This window comes from Protopterus annectens, chromosome 10.part0 (assembly GCF_019279795.1).
Source record: "Protopterus annectens isolate FY-2018-M chromosome 10.part0, PAN1.0, whole genome shotgun sequence".
NCBI classification, from domain to species: Eukaryota; Metazoa; Chordata; order Ceratodontiformes; family Protopteridae; genus Protopterus; species Protopterus annectens.
In genome coordinates, this window is record NC_056744.1 from 1,748,011,425 (window position 1) to 1,748,037,162 (window position 25,738).

The following is a 25,738-nucleotide window of genomic DNA, read 5'->3' on the forward strand; positions in this document are numbered from 1 at the left end:
TCAGTATAAAAGGCCACTCAAACTGCTGTCTTTATAAACCACCAATATCTGTATTTAACTATTGCTGCCACTAAATGAACTTAGTATATACCACCTTTGATCGTGATACAATTAGCAACAGTACAGCATTCCAATTTGCTAACACAAATGCACAGTACACCCCCCCACATGATCGTTGGTGCTTTACTAACCAAGCCGGCCCTGCATCAACATTTCCTTATCAATAGTCCATAACCACAGACTTTAATGATTAGCCACTAATTTGCCAGGAACCACAATAAAATGTGAACATTCTGTAAAATCTGCATGGCTGAGTGGCAATATGCAAACACCTATTCAGCCCACCCCATAAATGTCACAAACCCATTAAAATTTAACTAGCTTTTGCACGTTTAAGATTAACATTACTTACCCGTAACACTAACTAATGAAATATAGCTGTATTTTTCCTCGCGCACCACTTATATGTGAAGGATTACAGACCTACCATGTACCCAACTACCACCCGCTTCTGTTTCCCGAGAGCAACCATGACTCACAGCATCTGAAACTTGTTACCATGTGGTGGAATAAGCACAGATCCAGAACAAAAGAGAATACACTCATTCATGTAATCACCCTCACACCAACATTCAGCTCCGATATCAGTTTCCAGACTCCTGCTCTATCACAATAACCTTCATCATCATCTAAAAGTTTTTTTTTTTTTTTGTGAATGCCCATCCATACTGTGCCCTTAATGCAGTTAGAATACCACACTCTGCCTCCCCATGAACTCTCTGAAGGGCACACAGTCTGCAACACAACTGTCTGCCATCATCCTCCAACCTCAATTGTAGCAACTCAAAGGCTGCTCTACAAACCACACCTAAACCCTCCACAGAAAACATCAACACTATGGGTGTACCCATTCACCACACATTGTGCCAATTTTCAATAGCCAGCATGACAAAAGGACCATGAAGAACAGGAGTCAGCACTCCTAGGAAGTGCAATCTGCCCATTCAACCAAACAATATAAACCTAACTCATGAAGCGAACAGCAGATATTGCACTAGTAAACTCCAGATCAAGACCACCATGCAAATCCCACCCAGTACCACAAAATAAAGCCTCCTACAAGACCCAGCCACTCAGTTGTTCCCCCCTTTTTTCCCTCTTTTTATTTGGAAAGAAAAGTGCTTCCCCCAAACTGACAGCGTACCCGCCAAGAACCCACATCCACAATGGAACCTCCCTTTCAGCCAAAATTACCAAGCACTACTCTTACAGCTTATAAAGTTGCCAACACACAGGATTTTCTTTAACATACCCCCCCTGAAGGATTTGAAGTCTGAAACTCAAATGTATGTCACAGCCCAGTGCATAGCCCTCAACCTTCCATTTCCAAAATGGGGGACACTAGCCTTTAGAATGTGGAACAAATAGACAAAATGTGGAACACATACTAATAGATTACCAACAACCTCAGCTAGGATGGTCATAGGATGGTTAAAATATGATGGTTTTACTTATAAAAAAGAACTCTTAATGAATTAATATGATTCAGTTCTACTTACCATGGATATCAGTAAAAAATTCCTAACACTGAATGTGCGACAGGCCCTTTCGATGTGGAACTTCAAGGAACATGAAATTTTAAAGATGCCAAATGAGGTACGTTCATCGTAATGAAGTACACTTGAGAGGTATGGCCCAGTGACATCAGTCCTCTGATCATCCCAGTGTTCAGCCAGACCACAGAATTCGCAAAGACAAGCCAAAGCATGAGCCGAAAAGCTAGACATTGCAAAATATACAGGTGAAATGCCTATCCAATGATAGCCGACAGAAATCCCGAGAACCACATCCAAAAGTCAAACGCCTATATAGCCCCAAAACAAAACATTTCAGCACATTGTCAGGAGTTTAGCATAGTGTTTTTTTTTTTTTATTGATGTATACAATCACCCATTGCCCTATCCATCCTAAAAAAGAAATGGCACGAATTTAATGCGGGCAATGTTGTTCATCATTATCTTGTGTGAGCCAAAAAAAAAATAAAATATATATATATCTAAATAAATATATATATATATATATATATATATATATATATATATATATATATATATATATAAATATATAATAGGGACCCTTTAAATTGCTCCTTTTACCATGTTAGGAAAGATAAACACAGGCTTTGCATTAAAATGTATTTTCTGAAGGGGATGAAGTTTAAAGCTCCATTCTCATCTGAAATAAACACATCACCCCAAACGCTCACCTGTCTGCCGTTACTTCTGACTTCAGCCCTCAGTGCTCCACCATCCATGAAGAAACCAATCAAACTACGAGGCAAAACCTGCTAAAATCTGTGTAGTCGAGATGCATGCACCCCTACATTTCCTGTCACCATTGCCAATACCACCCTCCGGACATCTGACGAATCAGTTAACCACACAACTGCAACCTCCGTTGAAAAGCACACTATCCCATGTAGCACGCACCAGCTAACAGAGGAACACTCGGCCTGTGTAAAGGCCTTTGCTGTTAACAGAGCCACCGTAATACACTGGAATTCTACCACCACTGAGCATTCAACATTGTCCAGCTCACTGAGCTCGCTTATAATCACTTAAGCTACCAACGTGCTCTTTTTTATTAATTTATTTTTATACCAAGTTGTATTAAATATCCCCTGACTATAACACTGTCACATTTGCTGTCGTCCTTACACACCAATGGACTTGCCAAGGTAAGTGCAATACAATGAAAATATGCAGTAGCAGGAGCTATACCTACCGGAATCCAAAACCTGACATTAGTCAAATACCCACTACTCCTTAAACTCGTACAAACTCCCCATCATCACTTTTATGCATGTACACAGTCACGGACCACTGATAGCTGCATATGTCAGCCTGCAAAAAGGCCCGCAAACCTGCACATCACTTGAGAGGAACAACCCACAGCACATACTACCCTCACTACTCTGCAACCGATACAGTTTGCCACCAAGGACAAACCTACAACCCCCTACTGCCTGAAAGAGAAAAGGGAAAGAAAAAAAAACTCAACTCCAAGCTCTGGTACGTCAAGCTCACAGCAATACCACAAGGCAAACCTGAAGTATAACATTGTGCCACAACATCATCACTTAAACTTAATACCCCGTACCAACCATTGTTAACCCAAGGCCTACCAGCACCAACCATACCTGCAGGTCATCTTGGATGTAAGCTTGCACAAGCAAGTTCACACCAAAATATGATTCCTTACCCAGTTACACCTGCATAAGCCCCTTAAGCCCCTCCCTACCTATACCTCATTTCCTCCCAATCATCTCTCCCTCCCTATTTAACCCTTACCACCCCCTATCCTCTTTACTCCTACTAATATATTTATCTAACCCCACTCTGAAGATGTCCCTGGACAAATTGATTTGTTACCAAACCTCATTTAGTCATTTTTATGGCAATTTGTTGCATTTGCCTTTGCCTTTCATCACATAGCCAAGACAGTCTTCTGAGGTATTTTCTAATTATTGTTTTCTTATAATGTTTCCAAATTGTTATTCCATACTTGTTTGGGTTTAATGTAACTAACAAACACTGACTTCCTCATTTCTCATTTTCTAGACTTTATAAATCTTTTTGTACAATCTATAATTCTATAACTCTCATTCACCAAATGGTTAAGATAATTATAAAAACTCAAAGATGGATCTATCCATATACCCAGGTCCTAAAATGAATCTACCATCTCAATCACTGTGTGCTGTGTTAAATACTCACCTTTCAAATTATGTCTCCCAAATCTCATATGCTTAGTTTGATGTATTTATCAGCATATTATTCTCCTGTGCCCAAATGGTCACTTTTTTTTTTTTTTTTGCAGACATGTCCTATATTACACATGTAATCATTTTACCCTATTTCAAGTCATTAGCAAACAGACTGTAGGACACCTCAGATGAAAAATGTATATCTGAAAGATACAATCTCTATGAGCATGTGCTGAGGACAGAGCCCTGTGGGATACCCTGACTGTAGCCAAGAATTTCACCTGTCCAGTTGCTGTATGACACTTGCCATGTCCTATCTGAAAGCCATGCAGCTATCCATCTTATCAAGAGTACATCAATACCTAGTTGTTCTAATTCACTGACTAATGTTTTGTGTATGACCCTGTCAAATGTTAATGTTCAGTCTATCTGAATTACATCACAGCACAATTTTTCATTCATGGCTGCTATTCTATTGTTATAGAATATCATGTTACAGGTGTTACTAGATCTGTTTTCAACCTATGCATACTGATATATAGTTTCAAGTCCCATCCTTTCCACTTCTGAGAATAACTATTCCAATATTACCTTCTCCATTATTTTTCTACAACAGGAAGGTAGATGCAAGGGTCTGTATGATGCTGATTTTGTCCTACTCCCCTTTCCCTTTCAGGCTTAATAAGTGCATGTCTCCAATCTTGAGGAATCTCCCCGTATGTATACAACCTAGTAAATAATAGATATAAAGGTATGCTAAGTTCTTACTGAAGTATTCTCAGGTTGTTATACTCCCTGTGTTTTGCTTTGATTCAGTTTGTATAGTTCTTTTTCCAGTATAATCTAATTTGATTTCATTATCAGAAATTTTCTAGATGTCACTAGGACAACTTATCACCCCCCTTTGTGGAGGAAAGCTGTTTTGTATACGATTTTGTAAATACATCTGTAATATCTTGTGAATGGGAATCTTCTTCTTTTAGCTTTTCCCGGTTAGGGGGTCTATCAATTTACAAGTCTTTACTCTTTCCACATCCTGTGTACCTATAAAATGGTTTTCAACTATGAATTTTCTTCATTTTTTTTCTTGATGTCCTCTCACACTATGCCTAATTAATCTATCTTGTTTATTTCAGTTTTCAAAGCTATTTGACCTCTTTTCCATTTCTTATAATTTTTTTGTCTCTCACTTTAATCAACAATCTTGTTCTTATGGAAATATATCCCTGTGATGTTGTGTGGCTAGAACATGATGTTAATTTTTTTTTTATTTTTGATTTTTTTGCATTCAAACAATTTCTCTTTCAAAACTTTACATATTCTTTCTGCAGTTTTCCACAGAAATACACCACTCAAATTAGTTTTACATAGTCACTGTTTTGCTTCCACATAATCTGGTATTATTATTCTGTGCATTGGTTTAGATTCCAGTTTGCAGAATTATCTAGCAACAAAACCTTTATAACCCCATCATCACTGCATATTAATGGTGGTAAAACTTGACATGAAATAACAGTAATTTTTTTTAGCAACACAAACAATTTATTGTATGTTCCATTCCCTGGTAGGCTTTTTTACAATCTAAAACAAATGATATTCCTGAGCATATGTCGTGAATAATTACCTTACTAATGTTGTTTGATAAATATTATTTCCATCAGTTTCTGATAACTATAATTCCACAGCCACGATGATTCTTCTCTCCTGTGTTTCATGTAAGAAATGGTTGAATTCCTATAGTTATCAGCACTTAACGTTGGTGGTCTATATACTCCAACAATTATTACATGTTCCAGGGTTGTCCTTATTTTCACAGTTACAAAATCTAGAACATTGGTGTTATCAATTAACATGTAATAATCACAGGTCTTATAACAATCTTTAATCTCTATTGTAACACCGCCACCACCTGCATTTTTGTTAGAATGTCTATTTCAATTAAAAAAAAAAATTATACCCTAACAGAACTGATTTGCAGTCATTGTTCTTTGATTTTGTTTTTGTTTGTGAAACATGGTATGTAGCAAATTTTCCAATTAAAAAAAAAAGTTATCATTAATGTTCCCAGCATAATTAACCGTTAGAGATGTATCAAATGTTGCTATCTTTTAACTGTTAAATGTTCTACCAGGCCAAAATCCTACATTAGGTTTGTCAAATACTACAAAATATCTGCTGCAAAACTTATGTTCCCTGAGCTTGACAAGTACACAACATCCTGTCTGAACACATTTGTCAAAAATTATGCTCAGATGCTCTACACATTTCCATATTTTAAAACAGAACATTTTTTCATGTAGGTATTTACCAAAAGAAAGCTTTTCATTCACAGTGGCCTGACTCTCCTTTCTGTGTGTGATTTGTGAAGAGTACATCCTAACACCTGTACAAGCTATGCTAAGAGGGCTGTAACTTCCCTATTAACTGTTCACAGTCCTCGTCAATGACATGAACAAAAACAGATAAAGGTTTTTAAGGACTTTCTTGCATCCTCTATTTTCTTACTGAGAAGCATAACACTCATCAACATTAATTAACATCTCTGTAGTTATAAATATCAGTTCCTCTAATAACTGACTCTCCGATTACAAGAATATCTTTCCTCAGCAGATATGAAGAATTTTCAACATCTAATTCAATAATATCTGCTCTATCAATTGTTAAAAAATGATATTCATCACCATTAGTTTTGTTAATGTCACTGTTTTCATTGTTCATTGCATTTCCAAGCATACAATTCTCACCCTGCTGGCTGTGTACATCAACAACTTGAGCCATGTTGTAAATGTCTGTCTTTTTCCCCCTTTTTTTTCTTACACCAATGTTCTTTAAACCTTCCGTGTTCAGTTTTGATTTTTTTCTTCTCATTTGCGCCTTGCCTCTTTTTTTCTACCTTGTCTTTGGGAAAAAATGATGCCTTTTTCTGTCGACTGAAGGCTTTCTGATGGAAAAATGTTATCCTTCCCTGTAATCTGTGCATTGCATAACAAAACAGTTTCCTTTTAGTATATTCTCTTTACAGACATTTGTCAGTTTCTTTTTCTTCCTTGTTAATTGTGAACTTCTTCTTTCCTTTCTATTTTTATTTTATTCAACATACTCTGAATCCTCAGATAGCAGAATACTTGTAACCAGAATTCCAAATTTGTCAGTGGTATTATCTTGTTCAATAGGGGATGGCTGATCTTTACAGACAATAGACATTTCCTTTCCTAAATGTGTTCCATTTGCTCTTTGCCTAACATTCATCTCATCAGTCAACTCATTAATATATGAAACAACAGTTCTCCAAGTTGTGTCAACTGTACGAGTGCAATCATCAACAGTAAGTCTAGATTACTACTAATAATGGGCAGCAAATCACCCATCTTTTGGCATGATGATCACAGGTCACCAGTGTTATCACGTGTTACCTTTAAATATGCATTCCATTTTATACACTGTACAAGACACTTGTGCTTTAATAAATCAAGAATTCTAAAAGACAAGAATAATCAAAATCAGTTTCCACAGAATTCAAAGAGAATTAATATAAACTTCTCTGAGAAAAATCACACAAACAATATACAACTAAATATTAAATAAGATAAAGATACAACAGAGTTGTTGCTCTGACCATACAAGTTGTGAAAGTCACATAAAAGCTAGAATTCCTATGCATCGCACGTGAATGCACAGTAACTTCTGCTCACTATCCTTTGCAGTTGCACTTTTAACAGTAAAGATCAATATATCACAAAACAATTACTTTCCCTTATTCGTTTTTGGTTAGCTGTATGTTATATTAGATTTCTCATTCCCTATGACTAGGTCATGAAAGAAAAGGTGTCACAGTAGTCCAATTAATCTGCCTGCTAAATCAATCAATCAGTCAATAAAATGTCTATAATTATGTTGCTTAACTTTTTATTGCCTCAGGGGGAAAGAGGTGTCTAAGCTGTAAGCTCAGAATCTCAGTCAGAAAATTCAAAGCTATAAAATCAATTGAAAGCTACTGTGGTGTGCTACACTGCATATATGGAGATATAATAAACTTAGTACAGCACATAGCTTAAGGTAAACAGTAAACATTTAATGAAAATGTTAACATTATTGTCACAATGGCTTGTCAATAAAAAGTGACTTTCTGTGGTACGAGATGGTTAAGGCTGAAATCTCAGATCTAGCATACAGAACCTAAGACACTGGTTATTGCATGTTATGGTTCCAGGATATATGCATATGAGGTTAAATTATCCTGCATGGCTCATCCAAAGTAACATTACTAATCCTATCACCTGCTCTTTGTCATTACCAGTAGTGAACACTTCCCATAAAAAAATGAATTTCAGATGCATTCCTGACATAATATTTAAATAAGTACTATATTTAGAGTCTTTTGGTTTACAGTTTCTGAATTAGATAGACATAGAAGGAAAAATAAGTAAAGCTGCCCTTGTCTAGTAACAGAGAGGACTGCAGTAGAGAGAGGATTTATGTTGGACCAATATAAATTACAAATACCTACTTTTATATATACTCAAATACTCTCATCTGTAGGCTTAGCTATATATAGATATATATTTATATCTACATATATATATATATATATATATATATGTATATATATATATATATATATATATATATATATATGTATATATATATATATATATATATATATATATATATCGCGCAAACACACATATATTTATATCTGTCTCTCTCTTTATATATATATATATATGGGCCCCCATCAGAAACCCGAAAGCTCACATACCTGACTTTCAAAAGACTGAGATGAAAAAATGAAACTCCAGAAGACCAACCGCTTGGAACACCAGCATTTCAGTACAGGTAAGTAACCGCTTGGCCTGCATGTTGACCTTTGCACCTTACCACCACTGTAGTGTGATCTCAGAGTTGGCATATTTACTTAGGGGCGATGTGGCAGGCAAAGCCCCCCACATAGGGGGTTGTGGAGGGAGGCAAAACCCCCCACATGGGTGGATTTTTTTTGCTTCACTTTTAGTTTGTTTGCCAGGTTGGCCAAGTGGTTACTTACCTGTAGTGAAATGTTGGTGTCTCAAATGGTCAGTCTTCTGGAGTTTCTGTTTTTTTGGCTCGGCTGTACATATATATATATATATATATATATATATATATATATATATATATATATATATATAGATAGATATGTTTATGTACATATGTATGACATATGTGTATATGTTCAATGTAAAAGTTCAAACTTTCAAACTCAGGGCTTCAGGGAGCCATTTAATAGTTTGCCAGCAGTTAAACCAGATATATGAGAAATATTTCTATATCCTAATCCTTAATGAATATACCTATCATTAAGTGATGTTTTAATATTTTGCACTCGCATACATATTGTTATTCCTGGTGTTGATTCATTGCCCCAGAATGTAACACAAAGAAAAACTGCTACTGCCTCATTTCTTAGCCATTTATACACAAGAGTCAAGTCATCTCACAAGAGCCTCTAACCAAGTTAGTACAGAAAAAGAATCTACAATCTTAATTTTATAACCAAGGTTTTTAAATCCTCTCACTTTTCGAGTAGCCATCTTATGGATTCTCTCAAGTTTATTTATTTGGCAAGCTTTATAACAACCAAATGACCCACAGTATTCGATAATAGACCTTGCATAGAGGTAGTAAGTGAAATTAAAAACACATTCTCTCTACTACTGACAATCTTCAAAAGGTCTTTCAAAAGACTCTACCACTACTTCATCACTGTCTTGATATGAATATCAAATTCCAAAGATTGCCAACCACATATACTAGATCACTCATAGAACTTACCGAGGTCAAAATGTCATTCTGAGCATACGGATAATGCATTCCATTTTTTGGTAAACCACCTGAGTAAAGTCTCTAGATAATTTTGCAGTTTCTATGATCTTACATAGTTGTAACTATACCCCACACCTTAATGACATCAGCAAATTTACTAAACAAAGTCCCATCACATACTAGGAACTCTGACATCAAATGAACAAACAGCATTAGAAAAAGTACATAAAAGAGGCATAAATGTACTTTTGAGTACCTTTATCAAATATAATACTGAAAAAATCCTTCAGGATTTTATTTCTGAATATTAGAACTGACTATGAAAACTGACTAGCTGTGAATACTAAGATGAATAAAAAGGCCCTATCAACACTTGAGATGTTATAGGAAGCTAAATATTCCCCACATCAGGGTTATGTATGGAGACTCAGCTATTATACACCTTGTTGAACTAGCTGATTTATTTGCAGAGAAATTCCCACTTTTATAAGGGTATAAGGATTATAAGTATGTGATATGTAGTAGTTGTGATGCTTTTTTTGAATATCCCTTATGAGTTAGCTTCAAAGGTGTTGGGGAACAGGCTGTGATAGTTTAAAATGAATATTTTCATTTTGGCATACCAAGTGGCTTGATATCATGTCTTCAGGTGCTCTTTCATGGAGGTTATTCCCAACACATGGAAGGAAGCAATTGTTGTCCCAGTACCCAAAGGAAATGTATAACAAATTCAGGACAACAATACACTTATCAGTTTGACCTCAAGACAGGGGAAATGTTTTTAGCTAGGAATCCCTAGTCTGCTTCAGGGGGATATTGGACAAAGGACTGATACATATTAACATGGTTTCCTTGTGGGGAGATCATGTTTGACTAACCATATCCAGTGGTGCAGAGGTAGCATTGTGACCTCACAGCAAGAGGTTCCCTGGTTCGATTCTTAGCTGGGGTGCCTTCTGTGAAGAGTCTGGATGTCCTCCCTGTGTTTGTGTAGGTTTCTTCCTGGTGCTCTGGTTTCCTTCCACATTCCAAAGACATGCAGCAGGTGGACTGGACACTCTAAATTGGTCCAAGTGTGTGGTATGCATGAACTACCATGGCAGGGCTATTCATCTGGTGGTGTAAACCTTGTCTCTAGATGAGTGTCACTAGTAAAGTGACACCCTGACCTCATGTGCAAAAATGTGAAAAAGGGGTTGAGGATGGATGGCTACATCCAGTTTTATGATAACACCCGCTGCTCAGTAGATTCGAGCCTTGCTCATGACATTGTTTACCTGAATCTGGTAAAGATTCTTGATTTGATTCTCCATGACAGAATACTTGGTTATGTTAAATGTAATATGAATATCTACACTGTAAGTTGGATAGGCATTTGGCTATCAGGAAGAAATATATAGATATATACATCATCTGCATGATGGTATATACGTGATGGTGTGTGTGTGTGTGTGTGTGTGTGTGTGTGTGTGTGTGTGTGTGTGTGTATGGTGGGGGGTATGACTATTGGAAAGGTAGCTGGGTCATTGCTTCCACAACATATGTGTAATATACTACTAATAGTTCTATATAGATATTTAACATTTTATTTCAGAATCTTAGTTTGCAGAGGACCTTTCTGATGAAGTTCTTAGTGTACAGTCATTTGTACTGTGAATGACATTGTTGATACAGTGCTCATATCAGCCATGTAGCTGTCAGGGTAAAGGACACCAGGGCTTGTGTACTAGCCTGGCCCATGGACACTTTGGGTTCATTCAAATAACATGATTGGTCCATTAGGACTAGTTCCAGTCTTTGGGTATTAATCCAGATGTGCAGGCTATCCAGAGAAGGCACCCTCACCAGCAGCCTCCCTCTTCTGACTTGTTCTCATTCAGTGCAGGAAGGGCTCACCTCTGCAGCCAAGTATGTTCAAGACGTGTGAGAGGAAGGACTCAAGACCAGCAGGTATGGAAGGAAAAAGTCGTTGATGCAACTACAACTTAGAAGATAGTAATGCTTATCTTTAATGTTAAGTAACATTCTTCACAAAGTAGAATATTTATTTTCTGTTTAATGGTATATTCAGAATCATAATAGTTTGCCTGGTTGAATACAGGGAAACTGACATGTACTGCTTTGATCACCAGAGCAAATTAATATACACAAGCAAGGAGGTTTAATTATGGACACATGGATATGCTTTCTTTCTAAATATTTTAGTTATAACCCTGTATGTTTTACATTTTTAATTTTTCTGTAGGCATTTATATCTATCTGTAGCTACAGCTATAGCTATACCAGTATGTATACATATATGTATATGTCCAGCTCTCCAGTGTGTGTGTGTGTGTGTGTGTGTGTGTGTGTGTGTGTGTGTGTGTGTGTGTGTGTGTGTGTGTGTGTGTGTGTGTGTGTGTGTGTATGTGTATGTGTGTGTCTGTGTGTGTGTGTGTGTGTGTGTGTGTGTGTGTGTGTGTGTGTGTGAATTTATTTATTTTTTTTTTCTTTTTAACAATGGCAGAGCAGTAATCCATGTGGCCTTTTTATAATCTGCCTAAGACTATTCTCTGACTTGTTCAGAGGTACCCAAAACACATAATGAGTCAGAAGGAATCCAACCCTGCTGTACAGGAAGAAGTTTGTTGACAACTCATATCCTTAATCCTGGGCACATACAGATTTATTTTCAGAATGTGTTGTTTGTGCAAATATAATTTGAGTTCACATAACAAATAATATGTACTTTAAATATTACAGTAACCCTGATGGGGAGCATTGAAGGATAAACCATTAACTACAACCTAAGTGACCTCAGCTGATTGGTAGTTTGAATGCATGACAGCACTGGGCAGGGGGAGGGATGGTGCGCCTGTGTCTTGGCAGAGGGGGGCATGCTGGATGGATCTATTATTGAGCAATGGTTGAGGCTGAGCCCAAGACAAGATCATGGGCCTTGACTTGTAAGAAATTTACTGAAGAGGCATGACTTCTCGATAGACCTGGGGTGAGCATGTCCTCAAGCAACACCACAGGGCCACTTCAGCCTATTAACATAAAACACCAGCATGATGCATGAAGAGAGAGAGGTCTATGGAAAACCCTCTACACAAGTCACAGTATGATGAATCCTTGCCTGGCCTAAACTATTCTGAAAAGAAAAAAAAATGTCTGGCTTTAATTACTATAGAGCCTGTAAATATCATTTCCATTACTACTAGCATGCTTAAATTATACTAAATATATATTTTCTACAAAATTTATGGGGAACTAACTGCACCTTGTATTAGTGAAAAATAAAATATAATAGCTTTGGGAATCAGTACCAAAAGGAAGAACATCACCCATGGTGTACATTTGAAGCATATTAGAAAAAAATTAGAACTCAAAAATGCTTCCTGATTTTATCCTCACTTGATGTGCAGTAGAAATGCTTTACTTACAGAGCTGGAAGCATGAAAAAATAGTTCCTTTTTAATAATGGGAATCAGTATGGATGATGTTAGAATAACTTATTCTGAAATGCAGAAATGGATGATTAGTTGACTTTCTTATTTTGATCAGCTGGCTTTACATTTATTTAAAGTTTGCTGTGTTGTCGGTGAGATAAAGCTGAACTGTAGGAAACTTGCCTTGTGGCTGTAAATAGAATTGCATATGTAACTGCAGATGATAGCTGCCTTCATTAAGGAATTTCCAGCAGAGGTAGATATTACCTTTTCCCTAAAGGCAGGTATTTCTAATCTGATTTTGCAGTGCATTATACGCCTGAATCACAAACTCAGATATGCATTCTGAATTATTTTAATCGAATCAACTAATTAGTATTGTTGAACATAGCTAACACTGTGCTATTATCTTTCTCAGAAGTAAGAGTAGCTTAATATTCCTTGCTTCAGTTAGCAAACAAGTACTAATTAATGAATGCGTGAGAATTTCTTCTTAATTTACATATAATATAATTCCAAAGAACATATGCCTCATAATATCACAGCACAAATTATTGCTTCTGTTTTATGTTTCATAAACCAATGAATACATGAGCCAAATAAGTTTAATTGCAACATAATATTAGGAGGCAGTTAATTTTTGAATAATTGCACAATGCATCAAATAATTGAAACACAGTGACTAGAAGCAAACTTGAGCCAGCAAGCCATTTGTTATGCCTTATACACTTGTGCCATGCAGAATCTCTAGGTTTAACTTCTGTTTTATCTTTGAATTTTTCACTCGCAGTAGTCATCCATACCCCCATTGCAGGAAACATGTTAAATGGCTCCTTATTGAAATACGGTGACTCACATTAAACAGTTTCATAAAAGAAGACCACTGCAGAAGAGTGAACACTGAGAATTGTACTTCTCCTTTAAACTTCCTTTTTGCAGTGCAACTGCCCCTGTAACCCCCACCAATATGCCCCCCACCTGAAAAACTAGTATATATCAACTTGAAGAGTGCCATACCACAGAGAAAAGGTGATATTCCGAAAATGGCAATCTTGGGCTTAATTTATGTAAGTTCAGATTTTCAGCTATTTAACTTACAAATTTTGGGACCCAGCAATGTGAGTCCCAAAATTTAAAAAATGTACCTGTTAAATTATTTCTTTTTTCATTGTTCTGGTAAAGGCACATCTACTTGTACATAAATATTTCTTTCCTTTCTTGTGCTTTTCCAGTCTTCCAAACTACTGAAAAGGCCTGTTTCCATTGCAGGAGTACAGCTTACATTATGAAATATGGTATAATAAATGCTCATGTCTATATTATTATTATTTTTTATTATTTACAGTGTGTTTGCCAGGATAGTCCATTGGGCCATAAGGAATCCATTTTCAATGGAATCCTGGGGAGAAAAGCTCCAGGAAAAATACAAATACATAGTACACATTGTACATATACATTACAGATTATCTCATAGAAATACAAAGTAAACATGATAAGAAAAGGTTAACGATGATAGAATACATCAGTACAGTTCATTAAACAGCAATAAAAACACTTTTATTTTACAAAAGTAGCAGACAGGGTAACTGTTAGGTAGTTAGTCAAATAGTTCAATGTATACTTTGAACAGTTATGTAAGATAATGTTTCTAAAACGGTGACAAAGTGTAACCTTCAGTACTAGCTTAGTATTGCCCATAAATATATTAACAGAGAGCAGGAGCTATATAATCTCAGAAAGAATGCAAAAAGACTTCAGTGCAAAATAATATGCATATTTCTTTAAATGTTTCTTTTGCAGAGGTAAAGCATGCTGTTGGTTTGCTTTCCTAGCAATTTGGGAATAATACTAGAGCATAATAGAGCAATGTGGTGTAAACTGAATTCTGCTCTAGTTGCATAAGAAGTCATTGATCGCAGGATTACCTGAAAAAATGTATATGCAGTTCAATTATACAGTTAGTAAACATATATTTTTTCTAAGCTATCATTAATTTAGCATAGTGATATATTTAAGCACAAACTTTTGTATTCTTGCTTTTGAGGTAATGGAAAATGATTTTATATATGCATACATGAATGCTAATGGCAGATAATTAAAAAAAGCTGTATTGAGCAGACAAAACATGATCAACATGATTTTTAATATATTTCTGTCAAAAGGGCATAGAGCTGAAGTTACAAATATCAACATACAAGTGCCGAAACACAGAACATCAACACATTGTGTGCATGTTCAGAGGATTATCCCAGAGTGGGATAAACCAACAGTAAGTGTAACCCACTGCTAATTATATATACTAACACCAAGATTTCACAATCCTTGTGGAAAGGGGATATTCTCCTACCCGGGATTTGTTGATTTTTTGTATATGTCAATCATCTTTTTCTGTCAACCAAGCAGCCGTCGAAGTTGTGCACATTTGAAAGAAAATAATCGACCCATATATTAATAAATATATAGAGAGAAAGAGAGAGAGAGATTGCTACAGATATAGATAGATAAGTTTGAAAATACTGTTTTTCTACTGATGGGATTTATAAATTTATAGGCAGAATGCTTTCTGGTGTAACGTTTGAGTGTCCCATACTGAATGCAGTGACAAGAACTGAGAGGTACAGCTGTTATAGATGACATTTTGGTTTCTTTTTCTACATCATAAACTGGAGATGGAACAGGGGATAGGTGAATGGTTAGTCAATGTGAACTCCAAGAACACTGCCATCTTTGCAGAAATGTGTTTATAACAGATGGTTTAGCAGTAGCTACACCAATGCACCTGCAATTCCTCAACCTGCATCATTCAATTGCTGACATTCTGGCCCAGCTACCTATGTCACAGCAAGAGTATAAGAGTAAGTACGGCATGGTTACGTAAGACAGAAGTTATTATTCAGCAACATACTAGCAACTTCAAGACCGCAAAAGTATGACAGATAAAGCTCAGACTATAATACTGAGGCTCTTGCAAGACATTCTGATAATCAAGTATAAACAAAACAATCTCAATTTTTTTTTAATCTTAAAATGTTATTGAGTTCTGAGGGAATTTTGTGCTGTGAAGCAAATTTTGGTAATGGAATGTGTATGGTTATTATTGTCTAAGCCCTAATGTTGCATTCAAGGGAGACGGGCCCTCTTAAAACGAAAGAGGCGATATGGAGGAGATATGGAAGGCATGGACAAAAGATAAGGGTAATTAAGACTACATTGACCATTCCTGCTGTCCTGGTTTCTGCTAAAATGGATTTATTGACTTATACCACTAAATTTGTAGATGAGACAAAAATTGACATTGTTATGGATATCTCATGAATGATGTCATAGCTTTGGACAATTTGAAGATGTTGCTGTTATGGTTGATGTCATAAATTCCCCAAACACCATGAAATGACACATACCTATTATACATCGAGTGAGATATATAGTCAGATCTCTGAAACAATCGTTACAGAGTAGGCACACCTTTGGGAGAATACATCCTAAGTTAAAACATGTGACTGAACATGTTTTGTGCTGAAAGAAGCCCTCTGTGGTTGCATGACATATTTCCATGTTACCACTGTGCTATACCATTTCCACTTGCATTGAAGGATAAAACCCCAATTATGACCCAGATAATCCAAGCTCAGGTACTTACTGGAGCTAACAAAGGAGAAAGGAGGAGGGAGTCATGAGACCTTGCCTATTTCTCTCTCTTTTGTTGGTAGGAATCTGAGATGTGCTGGTAAATAATAATAATAATAATAATAACAATTTTAATTATAATAATTCATTGCCAAGTTAAATGCTTCAGGAGCCTTTACAAAAACATCATAAAAATGTTCTCGTGCACCAACTGAACCCCTCAAGAAATTTGAACATCAGTGTAAAACCAACATTTAAAAAGTTACAGTTATGACATCAGCATATAATTAACCAATCAGCCTTAACTTGTTAGCTTCCCAATTTAACCTTTTAAATGCTAGTGTATTAAACTTCAAAATATAAACTGACTCTTTGTATTCCAAATGTCGCCTAAGTTCTAAAACATTCCTATTATTAATTATACTTTCTATGTTGATAGCCCTTAAGAGGATAGCATCATTTTCATATTATTTCTTAAAATATAGTCCAAGATTGCCTGACTTCCCTTTCATATATCCCTAATGTGATAAACTTTACTTAAAGAATAAAAAGTGGAATATGACTCTACTGAGGCAGTCAAAAAAGCATGGTCTTAATGAGAAATAAAGTAGGTAGATTACAAGACAAGTAATTACTTAAATGTCGTGAAAGGTCATTTATATTGGCTAATTGTCTTCTGCTATCCAGTAAAGTAAGGTTAAGTGCTGGAGAAAAGCTTGAAAACTGCATCTTACAAACCAACATGGGAGTAGTGCAACTGCTTTGCACCTGGGGAGAGAAAGAGCAGATGGATATCGAGTCCTGACTGATTCTGATTGATCAGTGTGTAGAGGACTTCCCCATAGCCGGCCTTAGGCATAGGCCAACTAGGCGGCCACCTAGGGTGCCACTGTAGCAGGGGCACTTTTTCAGTATTTATTTGGTGTAGGTACACCAGGATGGGGTCACTAGATGGTGTGGTAGGGGGCGCTGTGGATCTCTTTTGCCTAGGGCACCAGTTGACCTAAGGCTGCTCATGTTCCCTAAATGGTTTGGTTGCCATTTTGAGAAAACCTTGAGTTTAACTTCTGGGCCAAAGCACAACTTTGCTTTCTGTTGTGCAAAGCTGCTCTAAGTACTAACCACCACATCAACTAACAAGATCACAACAAGCACAGTGATCCCAGTGACATCGGAGACAATATTACCGATTGCTAGTGAGACAGATCAGTTTCTCTGGATCAGCTTTGAATTAGTACTATTGTCTTGCTACTGATGATGTAAGGAACAAACAGACATTGTCTCCCAGTTATATGTACATGTGGTGAGACTGGCCCACGTAGTTGCCAGCTGGAGGTATAACTAGCTATTTTTGAGATAGTGCTGTCTCCTGATCTGGCACCCCTTCAACTTTAACTTGAAAAGCAAAAAAAAAAAAAAAGAATGAAAAACAAGCTCTTTTTACCTTTTAAACTATAACAACTGCTTGCTATAGTAGCAAGCAGCTTCTACAGTCTACACCAAAGAATGGTGCACTACAGTGCATTTATGACTGAAAAAGAAATACCAGCATTGATTTCTTAATGCCAGTAATAGACTGAGAAGTATTAAGCACATCTCAATCTAACAATTTCACACAGGTTGGGTGCTGCCTTTTCCCCACCCTGTTTATGTATCTATGTAGTAGCCAGCAGAGAAATAAATACTACTCATCACTCCTTGAAAATCTAATTCTGTCTTTTCCCTTAGTACTGCTACATTATCTACTGTATCGCCTAACTTCAGAGCACAGCCCTAAATATTTCATCCATAAATCTTCAGAGCCTACTATGGTAGTCTCTTCTTCATCTTCTGCTATGACTAGGACTTGTCTTCTTCCCTCTGATACCAGTGGTCAATAATCTGCTGTCAACCACTCCATAGCCAGTATGATCACTTTAGGTATTCTAAGGCAGTGTAGCAACTGACTGCTTACTGCATTTACCAATTGACAATACAACCTGAGAGATGTCTGTATTTAAGAAACATGGAGGTAAGCCTCTGGCATCAGCCAAAATCAGTAAACACCATACCTACACAATGCCGCATCAGTCAAAGCATAATACTTGGCCTGTAATGTATACTGAGTTTATAAAGAAAAAAGCCTCCAAGAAACTATTATAAAATATCCCTGCCTCTGATACACAAGGCAACACCCATTCCTTTTCCACCCACACATCCTGTAAATCCACAAAGGTCACCAAAGAGTGACCAGGAAAGCAGGAATTAGCCCATAAGGCTACTAAGGCTGCATCCACACAGAAAAACTATTTAATGATAGATGATTCCATATTAGTCCCATAGGCCTACACTCACCTGAGTGGGCAAGAACAGGCTGCCAGAAACCTGCTTGTCCATTGCCAGGATTGGAGATGTCACAAGGGCCATGAGGTCCCTTAAACCAAACAAATATAACTACAACCTAGTGGTATCCCATATGGAAGTGAATGATCCAGATGGACATGCAGAGACATAATCAAACCTACTTTGCATATATGTGAAGTATACAAGACAATATTGTTGTTCATACCTTGCTCTCACCAAGAATGATGCTTAGATACCAAGACAATTGACTTTAACAATTTGCTAAGTAGTTAGTGTCATTTTAAGGGGATCTAAGATGTTGTTGACTTGGAATAAGATGATAGATAAGGCCTCCTGTTTCACCAGGAATGGAGTACACCTGTTATAACAGGGTTTTTGTCTATTAGCCAAAGCCTCTATTGTCCATCTCATAGTGATTTTTATTCCTCAGGCAGCCTCTATAATGGACATTTCTACCTACACAGCAAACTCAAATTTGGACAAAGTCACTGTCACAAAAGGAGATACTACCAACTCAGCTATCTGGAATTTTGTAAGCGGTTGTATGTCATTTGTGAATAGCAACATGATTCATATGCCTGTGTTACAAATGTATTAGAACTGTATGTCATATTGCATAGGCATGTGTGCTGAAGAGATATTTGAATACACTATTGTAACTGTTTAGATGTATGTATTTTAACAGGGAAGACTGAAACCTCAGAAGAATGGTTGAGGTTGAGTTAATTTATAGCTGGGCCATAAACAAAAGAAATGTTATATTTCAGTTTCACTGTAGTGCCAGACATAATGTCTAAAACTAGAAGTTTTTTTTGCATTGTCTTTAAATGGGGAGGAATGTAAATTATTTTATGACTTCCACCATTTGCCAAAAGATCTAAGGTCTATGTGTTTTTGCATGCAGATGCTAAATGCTGCAGCTGCATCAATGGTTTTGCCTGGGATAGTAAGATGACAAGAGGTGGTGTTATTCTGCAAGTATCCCAGCAGTAATATTTGGGATATTAATTTAAGAACTTTCTGTGACAGACACTGTGCATTTTGAATTTTGTCATTTGACCTGACAGCATCAGCTGGGAAACCCACTCACCACATCTGTCTTGCCTTCCTATGAGTAAGTTAGTCTAGGTTACAGTAATTTCTCTTAGCTACAGTTAGGAATATAGTGAAGTATAGCTTAGATGTTATCTTTATTTATTTACGAATGGCCTGCAATGTTGTTTTAAATATTTGCTATGATTTTGAACTCTGGCGTAACTGTTATTGTTTACTCAGTATTTTCTTGTTCTTTTAATATTATTAAATATATTTAAACCTTTCAATTGTGGCTGGTCTATCTAGAGAGATTTAAGTTCTTAGAGTATTTGCATACCCATTTTGGTGACACTGTGCAGGCCACTCCTAATAGCCTCACTCTTGGTCAAACTACCATTTGGATTAATAGTAACTTTAGACAGTAAGATTGGACACCCTTTGCTAAGGGGCTTAAAATAGCTGATAAGTAGTGGCTGGTGGCAGTGAAAACTATCTTATAGTCTGGGCAGAAGGGGGCATAGCTAGAAAAACTGTGCCAGCCTTTCCAAGGGGGTTTTGTGTGTGTGTATGTGTGTGTGTGTGTGTGTGTGTGTGTGTGTGTGTGTGTGTGTGTGTGTGTGTGTGTGTGTGTGTGTGTGTGTGCTTGTGTATAAATCAAATCTCAAAGAATGTGTGTGTCAGCTACTTGGGCAGGGACACAAAGTGCTGGTTGGACAGAGAGGGTGCTGGAGGTCTTGACTTGGCCACTCAGCTGAGATCTCATCTCTATAGCTATGCCAGTGGGGAGTCTTATTAGGGCCCTAGAGAAAGAGAGAGAGAAGCCAGCCCCAGACTGACTGTGGTCTCTGTGTGCTGTTAAGGGAAATTGCACTTTACTGTGTGTGTACTTGTTATCCTCCCAGTGTGTACATCCCCCACTGTTGCCAGTGATAAGGATTGAGGCGTGTTGATTAATAGGCCAGTGCTGGGGCATCACAGTGACAATGACTTTAATCAGTGCTCAGAGTCTAAGTAAAGTGATGCCTGAAATTGAGACCCTCCTGCAACTCAAACAAATTCACATTTTTATAGTTTCAGAGAACTAGCTTCAGTGCAAGGGCAGCACTCTCTCTATATATCAGGGTTTAAGACAAATCTGGTCTTCAGGTCCTTGGGAAAATGCAGGGGGTTATCTGTATTTGTCAGAAACCATTACTTCATATAAAACTATTCAAAATCTTAGGTTGGAGTATCTGCATATACAAATTACCCATGAATATAAAACTATTACTTCATTGCTAACTACAGATCACCATCAATGCCCCACAAACGAGGTTGGTAATTACTTTAATACTATTGAGAGGTTAAATATCAAACCAAATGTCATCCTGTTATGGGATTTCAATTATTTCTTTCAAGCATTATTTTTTTCTTTCTTTCTTTCTTTTGTATATTATTTATTTATTTTCATTTGCTGACCAGGGAAGTCTGACTGAGTGTAGAGAAAGTCATTGAAAAAATCTCCATTGGTACAATATAATAGAAGATGTAACATGCAATCTAAATTATTACAGGTATATTAAATATTTGTGTCACCTTTGGTTGAACAAAAAAAATTATAAACAGAAGCATATTAAACAGGCTCACATTATATAACATTTCATAAAAGCATACTGAATAAAAGAATACATTCATACTGATATGGTACATGCGCAATGTAGCAATCACATTATCAAGTCGAATTGGAGTATATTATGTAAGAGCATTTTGTAGAACAACAGCTATAGACATGGATATGCATGTGTACATTTACAGATATCTATATTAAAGTACTAGTTAGACAGGATATTTGGCTTGCATTAGGGTAATGTACCCTTTAGGAGGTACAATACTTAGGAGTATGTTACAAGTATAACAATGTTAGTTGTGGACAGAGTTGAGGGCAGACTAAAGCAGTAGTTATAACAGACCTAGATTATATGCACTTTATTTATAATTGAGTCTTTACTGTTTACTACAATGGCCCAAATATTTAGGGGATGAGAGAAATGTGGGGAAGTAGTGGTAAGTGAGAGGGCTGTTTGTTTTAGAGCTAGCCTGGTGATGAGTAAGAGCAGAACCACAAGTCATTGAGATGGGCTCTTAGTCAATCCTTGAAAGACAACAGATTGCTATTTCTTCTTAGTGGTAGATAGTGAGTTCCATAGTTTGGGAATATGAATAGAATAAAGGGCTTCCTCTGCTGAGCTAGTAGCTTAGTGATTGGATAGAAAGGTTTTGTTTATTTAGAGTAGGCTTCTAGGGATAGGATGGTTTGGAGGACTTTTTATTAACTAGCTCACTTACACCTCTAAAAATGGATATGATCAGCATTCCACGGATTTTTTAATGCAGATGTGCTGTAGCAAACTGTAAGGGTACTCGCTACAGGCTATAATGTTCTTGACCTTGTCCTTACCAACCTAGCCCCATCCCTATTCCCCACCCTATAGCTCCTCATCCCTGGTGAAATCTGACAATAAACTATTAATTGACTCTGTCAGACCTAGTTGAAAATATTGTATTCATGTTACACAATACCATCTTTAGGGACTTCTCCAGGGCAAACCTATATCAGCTTGTTAAAGACCTATGTAAAATTCCCATCAGCCCTTGGAAAAGGAGCAAATTGACAGGATCAGTGCATTCACTTCCAAATTTTGTCAGTCACTAAACAACTGTATAGAAAGGCCAGTACCTGTATGCCATAAGCATACCTCTCAACCTCTCAGAGCAAGAAATGTGGACAAAGCCATAAATAAAAGTGGGACAAAGGCCCAGAAAAAGGGACAGATTTTAAATATTGCTCTTACAAACTTAGAAAGTTGATAGAATAACAGGTTTTGCATTAGCATGAATTTTCTGAAGAGTATGAAGTCTGAAACATAAATGTTTGTCATTATATTCTAACTTCAGTCTTTAATGATTTGCCACTAATTTGACAGAAAACCACAATTTTATGAAAAACAGATCAAAATATGAGATGAAAATCTGTACAGTTGAGAGGTATGCAAATGTAATTGTAAATTCATTGATAAACATCTCTGGTGGACCTCACATATAATAAACTGTATAACAAAAGCAGGAATATAATGAAATGTAAGAAACCACAATCCTTTTATCTCAGGAAGGCAATAAAACTGATAACAAGGAACTTAATAACATTATTAAGAAATGTAAAAAAATATGATGTAGACATGAAAGGAAACTAGAAAATGACTAAATAATATTTAAGAATGCTCTGAGGTCATCCATAATAATATCACCTTTTCTAGTCTTAAGAATATAACCAGTATAGTAACAAACAAATTTAGTGATAACTTCATCCTACCACACATATTTTTACCTCATTATTCCTGAAAATGTATGGATGTTCCGTTCGATTCTCAGCTAGACCGTCTTCTGTGTGGAGGCATACGTGAATGGGGCGTGCCTTCGTTGAAGGTTGTGCATCAGGGCTGGTAACCCAGTACGTAAACATCCACTACCAATCATTAGCGGACCGGAGTTCCGCTGTGGTGACCCCTAAACGGGAAAAGCCGAAAGACACAAACAATTCCTGAAAATGTATTCTCCCAAGAAATCACCTTGTATCAAGTATTAGCATCCTTATCATCAACTAAAATAACGTCTTCATGGAAATAGACAACATATGAGATACATTCTCATTACTGCCAAGTATACTTTAGCCTAGTCTCTACTTAAACAGTTGAACCTCAGCCTGTTTTTGCCTGATGCCTGATGCATGCAGAACATCCACTGTTCATAGGTTCATAGGTTAATAGGTATTTACTAGGCTATTGATCTGTGGGAATCATAAGAAGCCTAGCCTTACATACCCATATTAGTTTTTAGCCATTATAGTTTGCATACAAATAACTCAGAAGAGTTGAGTACAAAGAAGTTTTGTGACATATATTTGTTACTCCTATCCATGAGGGACACGGGTGCTAAATCAGGAGTGAATTTGCAGATTCCCATTCAGTCATACAAATTACAAGAGAAGTACTTTGCTTTATGTGGAATGAAAGCCATTTCCATAAAAGGGGAATTCTCTGTGATATGTACCTACCTATCTATCAACCTTGAAATATGTTTGCCCTCTGAGGTCACTTCTGTATACAAAGGTAATTACAGGAACATCAGCTTCAGCAACCTTGTATACAAAGAAATTGAATGTATCATAACAGGCTTAATTTCTGCAGATATATGTAGCTTAGTGGATCTAGAAGCTCCCCTCTCACTAATGTTCTGTGAGTAGCACACAGCATATACCATCACAAGAATTAATTTCAAGTTGCACTGAACTGACTTATAAATCCTACCAAAGCTTTCCAGAACAGGGAATAGTAGGTATCAACAAAAATCTGATTCTTCATCTCTTTCATGCAAGCTTTCAACAAAGAATCACATTGAATCAAACCACTTCACATTTGTCACTATTAATCATTGTCATAAGACACTGACGATCACCATTCACCAGGATGATAAAGAGAGATACTGTGACTTGTCTTTCAAGCTGCAGATCTCATCTTTCAGGCTCCAGAACTCAGATGTCACAAGGGCCCTAACAACCTTACACCTGACAAATAAAACTATGACATGGTAGTTGCCCATGTGGCAGTGAAAGATTAAAGATATAATAAACTTATGAACATGCAGAGAGGGCTTCCATTTCTTTGGTGCACAGGGAGTTTTGTTGACTATACAGATGGTCAACTGCTGTGTGAGATCACAGTTCTTAAGACTGGGAAGTATTACCTTTCCCGGATTTTCTGCAATCTTGGAGTTAGTGTATATAATTAGCAGGGAGCATGAGAAGTGCACGTGGGCTTCCCCCCTTCAAAAATATGCTTTTATGTTTAGTTTTTTTTTCTTTTTTTTAATGTTTGCATGCAACATGGTTGATTCACAGCACATGCATAGTAAGATGTTGGCACTTCTCTTTACCTTTCAGTCACTGACATTTGTTTTTGTTGACCAAATAAAAATAAACTGTAAAAACACGTCAGAATTTCCATGAATGTGAAAAATGCAGGCAAAAAGCTGGTCCTTAGTGGAATCCTACCTTCATTTCTTAAGATGCTTATGCACAAAGTAAAGATAATTGTCCAAGTACCCATCAGTAAACACACATCACACCGAATGACATTTGATGACCTTTATTAAACTTCATAAAGGTAACTTCATTAACCAATATTATTTATTAATTACAACATGAACATAGAACAACTGATATTAATCACAGCATAAACATCCATGTAACTGTTACTAAGGCAGAGTGCCTCACTCACTCTGACCCAATAAGGAGTGTCCTTACCTCCACTCACTTATTTTGCTTATGAAACAATGTCCCATCACTCACTTCTTTGCCACTTATTGACTTAAACATCCAACCAAATAAGTAGCATCTTTACCCCACTCACCTATTTTACTTATCAAGCAGTGTCCCATCACTTTCTTTCATTTCCCACTTATTGAATTAAACATCCAATCAAATAAGCAGCATCCTTACCTCTGCTCATTTATTTTACTTATCCAACAACATCCAGCTGCTCACTTTCCTTTCCCAACTCATTGAAATGTACATCCAACACCAGAGGGAGAAAAGAACAGGGCAAATCTACCCCTCTTCTCTGCCCTACCAAGACTTATAAAATAACCACAATCCTCCACTGTTCCACTAAAAGAGGGAGGAAAGGCGTGTAGCAAGTTC